This window comes from Acinonyx jubatus, chromosome D2 (genome assembly GCF_027475565.1).
Source record: "Acinonyx jubatus isolate Ajub_Pintada_27869175 chromosome D2, VMU_Ajub_asm_v1.0, whole genome shotgun sequence".
Classification (NCBI taxonomy): domain Eukaryota; kingdom Metazoa; phylum Chordata; class Mammalia; order Carnivora; family Felidae; genus Acinonyx; species Acinonyx jubatus.
Window position 1 is genome coordinate 5970547 of NC_069393.1, and position 13881 is coordinate 5984427.

The 13881-nt window shown below is 41.7% G+C and overlaps 1 long non-coding RNA gene and 1 other non-coding gene across 2 annotated transcripts; both read right to left on the reverse strand.

Annotated features, from left to right (window-relative positions):
- Positions 1–7799: 7799 nt before the first annotated feature.
- Positions 7800–7923, reverse strand: LOC113595853 (small nucleolar RNA SNORA64/SNORA10 family). The gene has a single exon (XR_003416483.1). It is a non-coding gene; the product is annotated as a small nucleolar RNA SNORA64/SNORA10 family (small nucleolar RNA).
- A 2991-nt stretch (positions 7924–10914) lies between these two features.
- Positions 10915–12313, reverse strand: LOC128312641 (uncharacterized). The gene is made up of 2 exons (XR_008292185.1): positions 12010–12313; positions 10915–11577 (listed from the first exon to the last, which is right to left on the reverse strand). It is a non-coding gene; the product is annotated as an uncharacterized LOC128312641 (long non-coding RNA).
- Positions 12314–13881: the final 1568 nt, after the last annotated feature.

Below are 13881 nucleotides of genomic sequence, written 5' to 3' on the forward strand. Positions count from 1 at the left end.
TTCATTTAGAAATATTTCCTGAATGCTTATGTGCTAGATCCTTTGCTAGGTTTTGGAGATATAAGAGTGATAAAGACACCATTCCATAACCCTGTGATTTTTCTGTGATGGAGGCTAGCAAGTAAATAGCCAACTATTAAACAGCATTGTTACTGCTGTAATGGGTGGCACGGGGTGGGGGGGGGGGGTGTAATTGTTTACTTATCTGCCTCTCCCATTGGATTGGAAACTCATTAAGGGCAAGGACTGTGACATATTCACCCCTGTATTCCCAGAAACACTTGATATTTTTTAAATGTTTATTTTGATTGAAAGTGCGAGCGAGTAGGGGAAGGGCAGAGAGAGAGGGAGGGAGAATTCCAAGCAGTCTCTGCACTGTCAGCGCCCAGTGGGGAGCTCAAACTTATGAACTGTGAGATCATGACCTGAGCCAAAATCAAGAGTCGGACACTTAACTGACTGAGCCACTCAGGTGCCCTGCACTTAATAAATATTTATGAATGAATAAATATACTTGAAACTAACCCCCCACCTCTCAAGGGTTCCATTAAAATAACATGTGAGTGGGGAGCCTAGGTGGCTCAGTGAAGCATCTGACTCTTGACTTCAGCCCAGGTCATGATCTCACAGTTCCTGAGTTCGAGCCCAGCATCAGACTCTGCACTGATATGGAGCCTGCTTGGGATTCCCTCTCTCTCTCTCTCTCACTCTCTTTCTCTCTCTCTCTCTCTCTGCTCCTCCCCAGCTCAAAATAAATAAACTTTAAAAAAAATAACGTATTCATTTGAAAAGATATCATAAGCCTCAAATGTTAGCATTTATGTTAATGTGGTTCTACCTCGAATTCTTTCTCTAATGACTCTTATTCAATGTTCTGTTCACTTCTGAGAAGATTCTTAGACTGGTCACTGTTTTGTCCATGATTACCATTTCATCCAAAGCCTGACCTCAAATTCAGGTCCTGTAACTGCCTATTCACTTGAGTTTTGTGTTGTCACCTTGAAATAATGTAATTAAAACCAACTTATACATCCCTTCCTATCCCTCTACCAATTCAAACAATGGAATGGAACCACTTCTCTCCCTGCCTTTTCTGTCACAATCTTTATTCTTCAAGTGATCCAGGAGTGTGTTTTTGATTGATTTGCCCACGTCTCCTCTGTCTCTCCAGTCCTCCCAAGTCCTACAGATTTGTCCTTTAAGAGGTCTCTTATCTGACCCGTACTTTGCATTCTCCCTGTCATTAGAACAGGCTTTATTGCCATACATATAGGGCTGATATTTGGTGGTAAGAATACACAAAAGGACTCATCACAATGGACCCCACAATAATGTGAATTCAGCTATAACCCAATTGGCATTTGGCTCCTTAAACCCCCACCATCTCCAGTTGGCTAACTGCAGACTTCCTCTGGTTATTCCATTAACCTTACAGTAATGCAACGTCACATTTAATGTGGTTGAATATACCGGACCTTGACAAGTGGTAATGGCATGTTTTTACTGTGTACTGGCTGGTAAAAAAATATTAACAGCACAATAAGCAATAATATTAGTAAAATTTCTATGTTAACCCATTAGTTCAAGTTAATTCTGTAGAATGTTTTGTGACCATTGATGAATAAGCATCTTTTCCTAGAGATGTCTGGGAAACATCTGTAGCACTAGCTGCTGTATTATGTGCATTCTTTATAAAACACTGTATGCATTAGGAGAATGACCAATTGATTATCCTTGAATTACACTTGTTACCGTATATAGAGAAAGAAAAACACATCTGATTATCTGAGAATTGGTTTAATGAATAATGGCAGATATCTGGACCTCAGTGGGCGAGGTAGTACTAATGATGAGCTGCAAAAGTAATTTGTAAATCTTTCCGAAACTTGTAAGGTCACTTACCAGAAATTGCATTTAAAGTTTAGGTATTTATTTTGGGGGGGGGGGCACACAAGTGAGCAAGTGGGGACTGTCGGAGAGAGAGAGAGAATCCCAAGCAGGCTCTGCATGGTCATCACAGAGCCTGATGTGGGGCTCAAACCTACAAACTATGAGATCATGACCCAAGCCAAAGTCAGACGCTTAACCCACTGACCCCTAGAAGTTATAAAATGCGAATAGTTATACACTTGAAAAGTAAAAACTTTAAAGAGATTTAGTTGTAATAAATGATACTCTGATGTCAACACTGTATAAGAAAAAAATGATTTATTAAAGCTGACAGATTTGGGTGCCTGGCTGGCTCAGTTTGTAGAACGTGTGACTCTTGTCTTGGGGTTAGGAGTCCAAGCCCCATGTTGGACATAGAGATTTTTTTTTATTAAAAATTAGGGGTGCTTGGGTGGATCAGTCAGTTAAGCATCTGACTTCAGCTCAAGTTATGATCTTGCCAATTCGTGGGTCCAAGCTACGCAGCAGGCTCTTTGCTGACAGCATGGAGCCTGAAGCCTGCTTCGGATTCTGTGTCTCCCTCTCTCTCTGACTCTCTCTGTCTCACTCTTTCAAAAATAAGCATTAAAAATTCATTTTTTTTAAGTTTACTTCTTTATTGAGAGAGAGAACAAGCAGGGAGGGTCAGAGAGAGAGGGGGGGACAGAGGATCTAAAGCAGGCTCTGTGCTGCTAGCATGGAGCCCAATGTGGAGCTTGAACCCATGAGCCATGAGATCATGACCTGAACCAAAGTACGATACCCAACTGACTGAGCCACTCAGGTGCCCCTAAAAAAATTTTTTTTAATGTTTATGTATTTTTGAGAGAGAGACAGAGTGCAAACAGGGAAGGAGCAGGCACCCATTAAAAAATTTTTTTTTAATTAAAAATTTTTTAAAAACCTGACAGATTAAGGCAACCATAGAGAATTGAACATATAAGACTAGGTAAAGGAAACTGAAAATAAAGCAGGTCATTTAAAGAAATAATCATATGTTCTTTGAAACAAAGTAATTCCAAGAGATAAACTCATAGATTTTCCAATAAGTTTTATGAAAATGTATTTGTGCTTTGATAATAGAATTGAATGTGTAGGGGGACCTGTGGCTCAGTTGGTTAAGTGACCGACTTTGGCTCAGATCACGATCTCATGGTTCATGAGTTCAAGCCCCTCATCAGGCTCTGTGCTGACAGCTCAGAGCCTGCAGCCTGTTTCAGATTCTGTGTCTCGATCTCTCACTGCCCCTCCCCTGCTCATGTTCTGTCTCTCTCTCAAAGATAAACATTTAAAAAAAAAAAAAGTTAAAAAAATAAAATAATTGAATGTGTAATTTATTTTTTTTTAATTTATTGAAACCTAAGCTTGGCCAATTGAAGTTTGTAAAGTTCTGGACTGAAGATGAACAAAAATTAAAGAATAGCATTTGCTAAATGACTTAGCACTAAATATATAAAATATATACAATTTAGACAGTTTTAGAAGGCTTAGAAAAAAATGGAATATAATTGTCAATAGTTCAGAGGAAACCGAGAGGATTCAGCACCATAAAGAATGTCACTAATACTAAGAAATTCTCAATTTAGGTGTGCCAGGGTGGCTCAGTCGGTTAAGTGGCCGACTTCGGCTCAGGTCATGATCTCGGCTCAGGTCATGATCTCGTGGTTTGTGGGTTCAAGCCCCGTGTCAGGCTCTGTGCTGACAGCTCAGAGCCTGAAGCCTGCTTCAGATTCTGTGGCCCCCTCTCTCTCTGCCCCTCTCCCACTTGCACTCTATCTCTCTTTGTCTCTCAAAAATGAATAAAACATTAAAAAATTTTAGAAAAGAAATTCTCAATTCATTGAGACCACAAGTCACATATGCCTATGAATTTAATGAGGAAGTTGTTGAAAGAATTTATTGCCGTTTACTGTGTTATATCATGGCTCCAACAGGGGTAACAATGAGCTATGTGACTGCTACAACAAATGAAAAATCAAACCAATAATTTCCTCCTGGCTTGGAATATATATATGCACAATTCATGTCACCTAACTTGTGTTCTTGGAATCCCTCTCTTATAGCTCATGCTGCACACAACTGCCAAATTAATCTTAATCATTTGCTTTCATTTTATGTCTCTGTTCAAAAATAATATCCTTTTTTTTATTTGAGAGGGAGAGAAAGAGAGTGTGTGCACCAGCAGGGGAGGGGAGGAAAGGGCAGAGAGAGAGAGAATATTAAGTGGGGTCCACGCTCAGTGTGGAGCCCAAGGTGGGGGGCTTGATCCCTCAACCCTGGGATCATGACCTGAACCAAATCCAAGAGTTGGACGCTTAACCAAATGAGCCACCCAGGTGCCCCAAAACTCATATCCATATAGGTCAAACATTTCAGCTTCACAGTCAAAGCTCTCTATAATCAGTTTCTGGACTTATCTCCCACTATGCCTTTACTTAACCTGAGCCCGTCAATTTCGTCCTCCCCCACCTACAAACATTATACACATTTCCACTTTATAATTTTTTTAGTGTTTATTTATTTTTTGAGAGAGAGCACACAAGCGGGAGAGGGGCAGAGAGAGAGGGAGGCCAAGGATCTGAGGCAAGCCCCACACTGACAGCAGAGAGATCAATGTGGGGCTAGAACTCACAAACTGTGAGATCATGACCTGAGCCAAGTCAAGAGTCACACTTAACAGACTGAGCCACCCAGGCGCCCCCACATTCCCACTCTGAAGCCTGTACTCATATGCTTGTGTCTGAAATGTTCCTCTGCCACCCATTAAATTTGTTCTATGTCCAAATTCCAACTTAAAGTTGTATTCCCCTGCCAAAAACTTTTTTTTCAAGTCAAAATGCCTTTCTGATAAATAATAATAGTAATGATGTAACATGAAGAAATAAACTACTCCCTCCACCCAGATAGAAAACGAGTAAGAGAATGGGCTAAGTATTTAGTAGAGACCTTACAAAGTAAAGTTTAAATGTGGTCTTTGGGTAACTAAGGTAATAAGTAGCCATTAAAAGGCATAGGACTAACTCAATAAAGGGTCTCTTTGTTATTCTCAGCCTACCTGTTGCTCACTAATAGTAAGGGGCTGACTGCATTGTAAGCCAACTGGAAAACATTTCTTTAGTAGGAATTTATGACAGTGTTTCTCCAACTTGAATAATGTACCATCTCCTTTAAAAGAAAAACAAAAACAAAAGGCAAACCAATGAAAAACAAAAAACTAACTAAATAAAAGAAAAACAATTATCCTGGGCCTCTACTGTTGACCTAGGTTACTTTTGTTATAGTGTTACGTATGTAAAACAAAGCATAAACTAGCTATAGGGGAGGCCTTTATTGTTGTTTTTGGAATTCAATCATTTATTTATTTGGGGGTTTTTTGTTTTGTTTTTTTGAGAGAGAGCACACACACTAGTGAGTGGGGAAGGGGGCAGAGGGGGGCGGGGGGGTAACAGAGGATCCAAAGGGGGCTCTGCACCGACAGCAGGGCTCGAACTCATGAATTGCGAGATCATGACCTGAGCCAACGTTGGAGGCTTAACTGACTGAGCCACCCAGGCGTCCCATTGATTTATTTTTAAGTAGGTGTCAAGCCCCAGCAGGGAGCCCAACATACGGCTTGAACTCACTACCCTGAGATCAAGACCTGAGCTGAGCGGTGTTTGGGTGGCTCAGTTGGTTGAGCATCCAACTTCAGCTCAGGTCATGATCTCAGGGTTCATGAGTTCAAGCCCCACATCAGGCTCACCGCTGTCAGCACAGATCCTGTTCCCCTCTCTCTCTACCCCTATCCCACTCACGCTGTCTCTCTCAAAAATAAATTAAAAACAAACAAACAAACATAAAAAAACAAAAAACCTGAGCTGAGATCAAGAGTCAGGAGCCCAACCGACTGAGCGACGTGGGTACCCCTCAATCCATTTATTTAAATGTATATTGTACATAACTTACAAGTCCTCACTTCTGGCACTCTGCCAGAACTTTTCTGGGAAAGCCACCTCCTTCCTTGATCGTATTTTCTACAGGTAATGTGAAGCCACTGGCCACTGTCTGTGCTTTGATGGTTATAGCTGACAAACACCTGTTTGTTGGTCTCCCTGAGTGCTGGGCAAAGCCAGTGGAGGTCCTGCCAGCAGTGCCTCCGAGGAGGGAGTTAGACACAGGGATAAAACTGTAGCAGTTGCATATGGCTACGGCAACCCTCTCCCACCCTAATTCTTCCTCATCATGTTTGTTTCCTTTTGGCAAACTACTGCTCCACAGTTGGATATAGCCAAAGCGTCCTGCCTTCCAGTACAGAAGCCCCAGGGTCCCAGGGGGCTGCTATGTCCTTCCTCTTACTGTCCTGCTACGGCCAAAGGGTAATGCATGACCTACTCCTGGCCAGTTGGATTCTGTCTCCAGGGGGATTCTTGAGTGGAAAAAACTGCTGGAATACACTCATCTGGCAGCAGACTCTGACCAAATGACTAAACAGTACTTGCCATTACAGTTCTTTTCTGGTTCTTCTTCTATCTTGGTTATTTGTCCAGAACCTAAACCTCAACCTAGTGCTTCCTTCAAGCAATTCCCTTTGTTCTTTTTTTTTTTTTTAATGTTTATTTATTTATTTTTGAGAAAGAGTGAGCAGGGGAGAGGCAGAGAGACAGGGAGACAGAATCCCATGCAGGCTCTGTGCCATCAATGCAGAGCCCCATGTGGGGCTCGAACTCAGGAACTGTGAGATGGTGACCTGAGCCAAAACCAAGAGTCCCATGCTTAACCAACGGAGCCACTCAGGCACCCCTCCCTTTGTTCTTAAGGTAAGCTGATATTCAAGCTATAGAAAGAGAAAAACAAGACACCACGTAGCTTAAGAGATTGTACAAGAAATTGCCATTGTGTGAAAAAGCATGGCATAAAAGAAAAATATTTACTAAATTATCCCAAGAGTGGAAGTGAGGAACAGAAACTGGGAAATAGGAGTAACAAGAGAGACTTTTCACTGTACACCCATGTATGAGTTTTGACTTTTGAAGCATGTGAATGTATTATCTATTCAAATATTAAAAATCTTACAAGTCATGAAAGCACCAATAAACAAGAAATATTAGCAATAAAATAATTTTTAAAAGCTGGCTACTTACATTAGGTGTTTGGGGAAGACCTCTCTGAGGAAGTAGCATTTAAGCTGAGTTCTGAATGACAAGAAGTTAGCCATACTATAATCCTGGTGCAGAGCAATCGAAGCAAAAGGAGTACAAAGGTCTTAAGGTGAGAAAGAGCTTTGCCAATATGTACAAGATAATGCAGCAGCCAGATCACGAAGGACTTTGTAAACCAGAGTAAGGGTTTTAGCTTTTTTCTTTAAGATTTTATTTTATTTTATTATTTTTTTAACGAGCTTTAATTCACTTTTTTTTTTAATGTTTATTTATTTTTGAGAGAGAGAGAGCATGTACGAGTACAAGCAGGGGTGGGCCAGACAGAGAGGGAGACATAGAATCCGAAGCAGGCTCCAGGCTCCGAGCTGTCAGCACAGAGCCTGACGCGGGGCTCAAACCCACAAACTGTGAGATCATGACCTGAGCCAAAGTCAGATGCCTACCAACTGAGCAACCCAGGTGCCCCTCACTGCATTTGTCTAGTATAGAACTATGTGGTGGCCATAGCTGGAGCCTGGGTCCTCCACACACAGACTCTGGTATGGGTCTTTACAAGATGGTCATCGAATTCCTGATAGGGAGACTTGAAGAACACAGTCTCTTTCCAGAGGCCAGGGGTGAGATAGCTGTAGGTCTTGGACATGCCATCAAAAGAGGCCTTGGCTGGAAAAGGGAAAACAGCAGGAGGGGGGTGGTGGATTCATCTGACACAACGCTCCTAATGCATATAGAAGCTGTTGTAATCCTAGGAACAGAGGCCACTCGGGCTGGTCTGAAGTGCATTAGGAGGGCCTGCCTCTCTCTCTGAAAATACACCAACCACACACTGAGTATGATGAAGTGGAGTCAAGAGAGGTAAGATTTTATTTTTAAGTGATCTCTACACCCAACATGGGGCTTGAACTTACAACCCCGGGATCAAGAGTCGCACGCATGCTCTACCGACTGAGGCAGCCAGGTGCCTCAGGATGTTAGCTTTTCATCTAAATGCAACTGGGCAGCCAATAGAGGGTTTCAAGAAAGGGAGGAACTATATTTAATTTACATTTATAAAAGACCATTCTGGCATCTGAGTAGGTGATGAATTTATAGATGTCTATGAGAGGACATAAGGAGACCCCTGAGAACAGTGTCAGAGTATCCCATGAGAGACAATGGTAGCTAAAACAAGGGTGGGAGCAGGGCACACAGTGCAAAGAGGTCAAGCTGGGGTTAGTTTAAGTGGAATTAACAGGAATTACTGGTGGATAGCATGTAGAGTTAATGAAAAGAGGAATCAAGGATGATCACTGGATTTTTAAAGAAACTGAGTAGATAGCGGTACCATAACTTGGATTTAGGAAGACAGAGGAGGAACAGCATTTTGGGGAGAAAATTAGAGATGCCTATGAGCTATCCGAGAGGAGATGTCAAGAAGGCATTTGCATGCACAAGGCAAGAGAGAGTTCACAGGAGAGATCAAGCAAGGCAGGAAGTTGGAATTGTGTCACTGACATGCAGATGATGTATAGAGCCGTGGGACTGAATGAGTTCACCTAGGCATAGTGGGTTCTGCACTGATCCCTGGACACTCCACTTTTAGGAATATATGTATCTTTTGAAACTGCTTTTTTGATTCACACACCATACAATTCAGTGGGTCTTATTATATTCATGGAGTTATGTAACCATCACCACAATCTAATTTTAGAACATTTTTGCTTCCCTAAAAGAAACCCCATCCGTGTTACGATTCACTCTTCATTTTCCGTCCACTTCACTTCCTAGCCCCCACCCTGGCCAGCCATAGATCTGTCTTCTGTCTGTAGATTCACCTATCCTGGACATTTCATATAAGTGGAATCATACAATATATTACATAGTTCTTGTGACTGGCTTTGTTCACTTAACATGGTGTTTTCAAGGTTAATCCGTGTTGTATCACAATTTCATTTCTTTGTAAGTCTGAATAACAGTCTATCATATAGATATACCACATGTTGTTTATCCGCTTGTCAATTGATGGGCATTTGGGTAGTTCCTACTTTTTGGCTCTTATGAGTAATGTTGCTAGGAACATTTGCATGTAAGTTTTTGTGTGGGTGTATTTTTTCATTTCTTTTGGATAATGTTCCCCCAAAACTCCTATTTTGAAGCCTCAACCTCCATTATTTTGTATTTGGAGATAGGGTCTTTATGGAAGTAATTAACTTGAATGAGGTCATAAGGGTGGGGACCTGATCCAACAGGATTAGTGTCCTTATAAGAAGAGACAGAGAGAACTATTTTCTCTCTTTATGTCATGTGAGGACACAGTGAGAAGACAGCCATCTGCAAGCCAGGAGAGAGGTTCTCACCAGGAATCAAACTGGCTGGCACCTTAACCTTGGACTTGAGCCTTCAGAACTGTGAGAAAATAAACTTCTGTTGTTTAAGCCACTCAGTTTGTGGTATTTTGTTATAGCAGCTCAAGCCAACAGTGACAGGTAAATCCTAGAAGTGGCATTGCTAACTCATGTGATGACCTTGTTTTACATTTTGAGAAGGGACTATATACTTAAGATATACTCCCTCAGATGTGCAAAATGTATACAAAAGTATATATATATATATTTTTTTAATGTTTTTCTTTAGTTTTGAGAGAGAGAGATGGAATACAAGCAGGGGAGGGGCAGAGAGAGAAGGGAGGCACACAATCCAAAGCAGGCTCCAGGCTCCAAGCTGTCACCACAGAGCCCGATGCAGGGCTTGAACCCATGAACTGTGATATCATGACCTGAGCCAAAGTCGGTCGCTTAACCAACTGAGCCACCTAGGTGCCCCTATAAAAGTATATTTATTGCAGCAGCATTTATAATAGAAAAAAGTTGATTAAATCACATTCTGTGATTGAGTGGAGCAAAACTATATAAGGACATATAGATGTAGATATAGATATTTACAGATACAGATATTAACAAAATACTTTTTTTGAGATACTTGTGTTCTTCCACCTCTATTTTTTCCATCCTTACTTCCAAAAAGGTACCCATGCCATTTTGCGCTTTTTCACCTCTGGGAAGTATTATGATTCTAGGACTAAAAGAAATTTCTTGCAAGATACTTCCTTTTCTGAATTAATTTTCCTGAAACCTGAGCCTATTGATGAGGTCAGTCTAGGTGTCCGGGAAGAAGGGTACAGAAAAAAGGAGCAGTGACTTTCAGGGCAAAGAGAAAAGAAGAGAGGAGAGATTCTGGGAAGGGAGCAAAAACCAGAAGTTCCCATGATTGTGGGTAACGTTCCTGGGGATGAGCAAGACTCTAGAGAGGATGGACCAGACAGTAACATCCCCACTCCCTTCTGCATGAATTTTTTGAGGACACATTCAATCCACTACCCCAAGGGAAATGCAAAAAAAAAAATATCCATGCAAAACCTCGTACACAAATGTTCATAGCAACATTCCCATGGCAAGGAAGCAGAAACATGTCAGACTTTGAAGGATCTTTGTCAGCTTTAACAATAAAGCTGTCAACAGTGTCTATGAAGCTTGGAGATGAGACGCCCTCAGGCGCTTCTTAAATCTAAAAGCTGGGAAAGTGGCCCCAAGTCTGCCTGAGATGAATTTTTCTGCTAGTGTTCATTCTTTTTTTCAATTTGGGAGAATACTACAAGGAAAGTAAAAGAAATAAAAAGGCTAAAAATATCGAAATAACATTGAGAACGGAAGGGCTCTGTTAGGTGCCTCAGTCAACTTTGGCTCAGGTCATGATCTCACAGCTGCTTGTGAGTTCGAGCCCTACGTCGGGCTCTGTGCTGACAGCTCAGAGCCTGGAGCCTGCTTTGGATTCTGTGTCTCCTTCTCTCTCTGCCCCTCCCCCGCTTGCACTTTCTCTCTCTCTCTCTCTCCCTCTCTCTTTCTCAAAAATAAATAAACATTAAAAAAATTTTTTTTTTAAAAGGAAGGGCTCTGTTAGTGGATGAGAGATTCCAGAATACACACATGAGATTACTGACTAATGAAAGCCGTGCAGATAAAGCCATAGCTAAATATATGCAGAGAAGTGGTTGTGGCTGACACAGGATCCAACAGGCTCAGTAAAGCCATATGCAGAATAATGCCCCCACCAAAGATGTCCATGTCCTCATCCCCAGAACTGTAAATATGGTAGGTATATGGCAAAGGGCACAAAGGCTGCAGACGAAATTAAGTTGCTAATCAGATGACCCTAAAACAGGGAGATTATCCTGAATTGTCCAGGTGGAACAATGTAATTTCAAGAATTTTTCTAAGTGGAAGAAGGGGGCAGAAGGGGAGAGTCAAAGAAAATGTGAGACTACAAACAAAGTCACAGTGATGTGGAATGGACTCAACCCACCATTTCTGACTGTATAGATGGAGGAAGGGGACCATGAGCCATGGAATACAGGTGGCCCCTACAAACCAGAAAAGGCAAGGAAACAGATTCTTGCCTGGAGCCTCCAGATAGCAACACAGCCCTGCTGACACCTTGCTTTTAGCCCAGTGAGAAGTGTTGTACTTCTCCAGACCTGTAAAATAATAAATATATGTTGTTTTAAGCCACTAAGATTGTGATAATCTGTTAGAGCAGCAATAGGAAACTAACTGGAACAGTGCTATACTTGTCAACACAGAGGTTTGAAGGGATAAATATGGATGAAAACAGAAATTAATTGATGGGCTGTAAACAAAAGGATGAACACCCCCCCCCCCCCCCCCCCCCCGCCACTACCTCCTTCTTGTGCCCAGTAGGGAAACTAAATCATCATTGCCAGGTATACGTCCTTAAGCAAAAGAGGAAGACATCTTCTCTAGAGAACTAGAAGTCAGTTTCCGGGATGAATTTGGGCAACTGGCAGAGGTGCTGTTGTCAAAGAGTCACACTCTTCTACTGGGCATTTGAGAGCCTTCCGGAAGTTTGATGGCTGTTCCTTTCCCATTCACATGACAATGAGACTTACCATCAGGCAGCCCTGCTCACAGGAGCTGAGCTCCCACTTGCTCCCATTTAGCGTTTCTACTGCCTCGTTCTGTAATATAAATGGACAGCTGGAAACTCCCACATTTATGGAGTACCTGCTGTATAACAGAGAAAACCGAGGTTAAAAAAGAAGCAACAACAAAACAAGAAAATATAGAAAAATTTAACTTAGACGGGACAGGAATAATTAAGGGAACACAGAAAACCTTAAAATAAGACAAACCATAACCTTAAATAGTATCATTGGAGAGATTTGAGAAGATATCAAATTGAATCTATGCCTGGTGTTGTTTACCTACCCAGAAGTCATTTCCTTGCTTTTTTCTTGTGGTAAGAACCTTGATACTTTCTCCCTGTTTCATGGCCATGTGCTTCCAGGGAGGCAGAATTCTCTCTTCCTCTGAGGCGGTCAGACTTTTTTCTCTAAAGGCCTTCAAGTGATGGGATGAGGCCCACCCACATTATGGAAGGCAATCTGGTTTGCCCAAAGTGTACTGATTCAACTGTTTATCTCATCTAAAACACTCCTTCACAGCAATATCTAGACGAGTGTTTGGCCAAATATCTGGGTGTAGACTTAACTTTCATGCTGTCTACTTAGACACTAATGAAATCAAATATATCTCCTGGTATTTAGTGGGTTTACCTGAGCTTGATCTTCTATCAAGTTACCCCATAACTCCAAATGATTTCTGTATTAAAATAGTTGTCAGCCTTCCAATAACAAAAATCAAGAAAGTAGATGTAGACACAGAGAGAGTAGGTAGCACAAGAAGAACAATAGGCAAAGATAGATAATCACGGAGGGAGCAATCAAAGCAGTAAGGAACTCCTTTACTTTACGGAAGGAAGAAGAGACTAGAAGAATTCTTTGGAGTTCTTTGGGCACTTGGGTGGCTGACTGGGTTAAGTGTCTGTCGGGCTTAGGTCATGATCTCACGGTTCGAGTTTGAGCCCCACTGTGGGCTCTGTACTGACATCACAGAGCCTGCTTCAGATCCTCTATCTCCCCCCGCCCCCCCCCCCCGCACTCCCCTGCTTGCATGCTCTCTTTCTCTCTCTCTCTCTCAAAGATAAATAAACCTTAAAAACAAAATAAAAGTGTCCTCCAACTTTCATGAGTCTAAGAACCTTGTTCACAATAGTGATAAGGTTCATTCAAAAGCAAGCCTATAGTCTAACAAAGGTTTATTTAGTTGCTGAAACAAGTAAGACCACACACACACCAGAGGGGCAGGATGTCTAACTTAAAAAAAAAAAAAAAAAAAAGGCAGAGGCAGGGGAAGAGACCGTGATAGCATAGGATTGGGTGCAGTATAGGTAAGAATTAAGCAGGCTCTGGTCTGGGCTATGAAGCAGACTCTAAGGTCTGGAACTCTTGAAAACTACAAAGTTGAAATAAACGTGGAATGTTGTATCTGAAAACCCCTTATTTGAAGCTCTATACCTGGACTGGAAAAGTGCCAAAATGATCCACATGGCTTAGCTCTGCCAGGCAGGAGAGGGATGTTCCATTCTGATAGGATTTCAAACAACAAACTTCTGAGAGTTCTGTTTTAGGGAGCAAGGTTTTTCATCCCATGTCCTTTCATTAATCAACAAAAGCAGTTGTTTACAGATTCACAATGGATATCTCTCTATGTACTGAAATTCTTCTCAACTTTAACAGTCAGCATGAATGCTACCTCCCTTAGTTGTTATTCAATTTCCCCTTGTGCGGGGGGGGGGGGTGTGGGGGGGGGATAAAGGCTTCTTGTTTTCAACCAATGATACCAACACCACAGCTATGTGTGCTTTAATCATGTACCAGACCCCATTGCTCAATGTTTATTTGTGTCATCTCATTTGATCC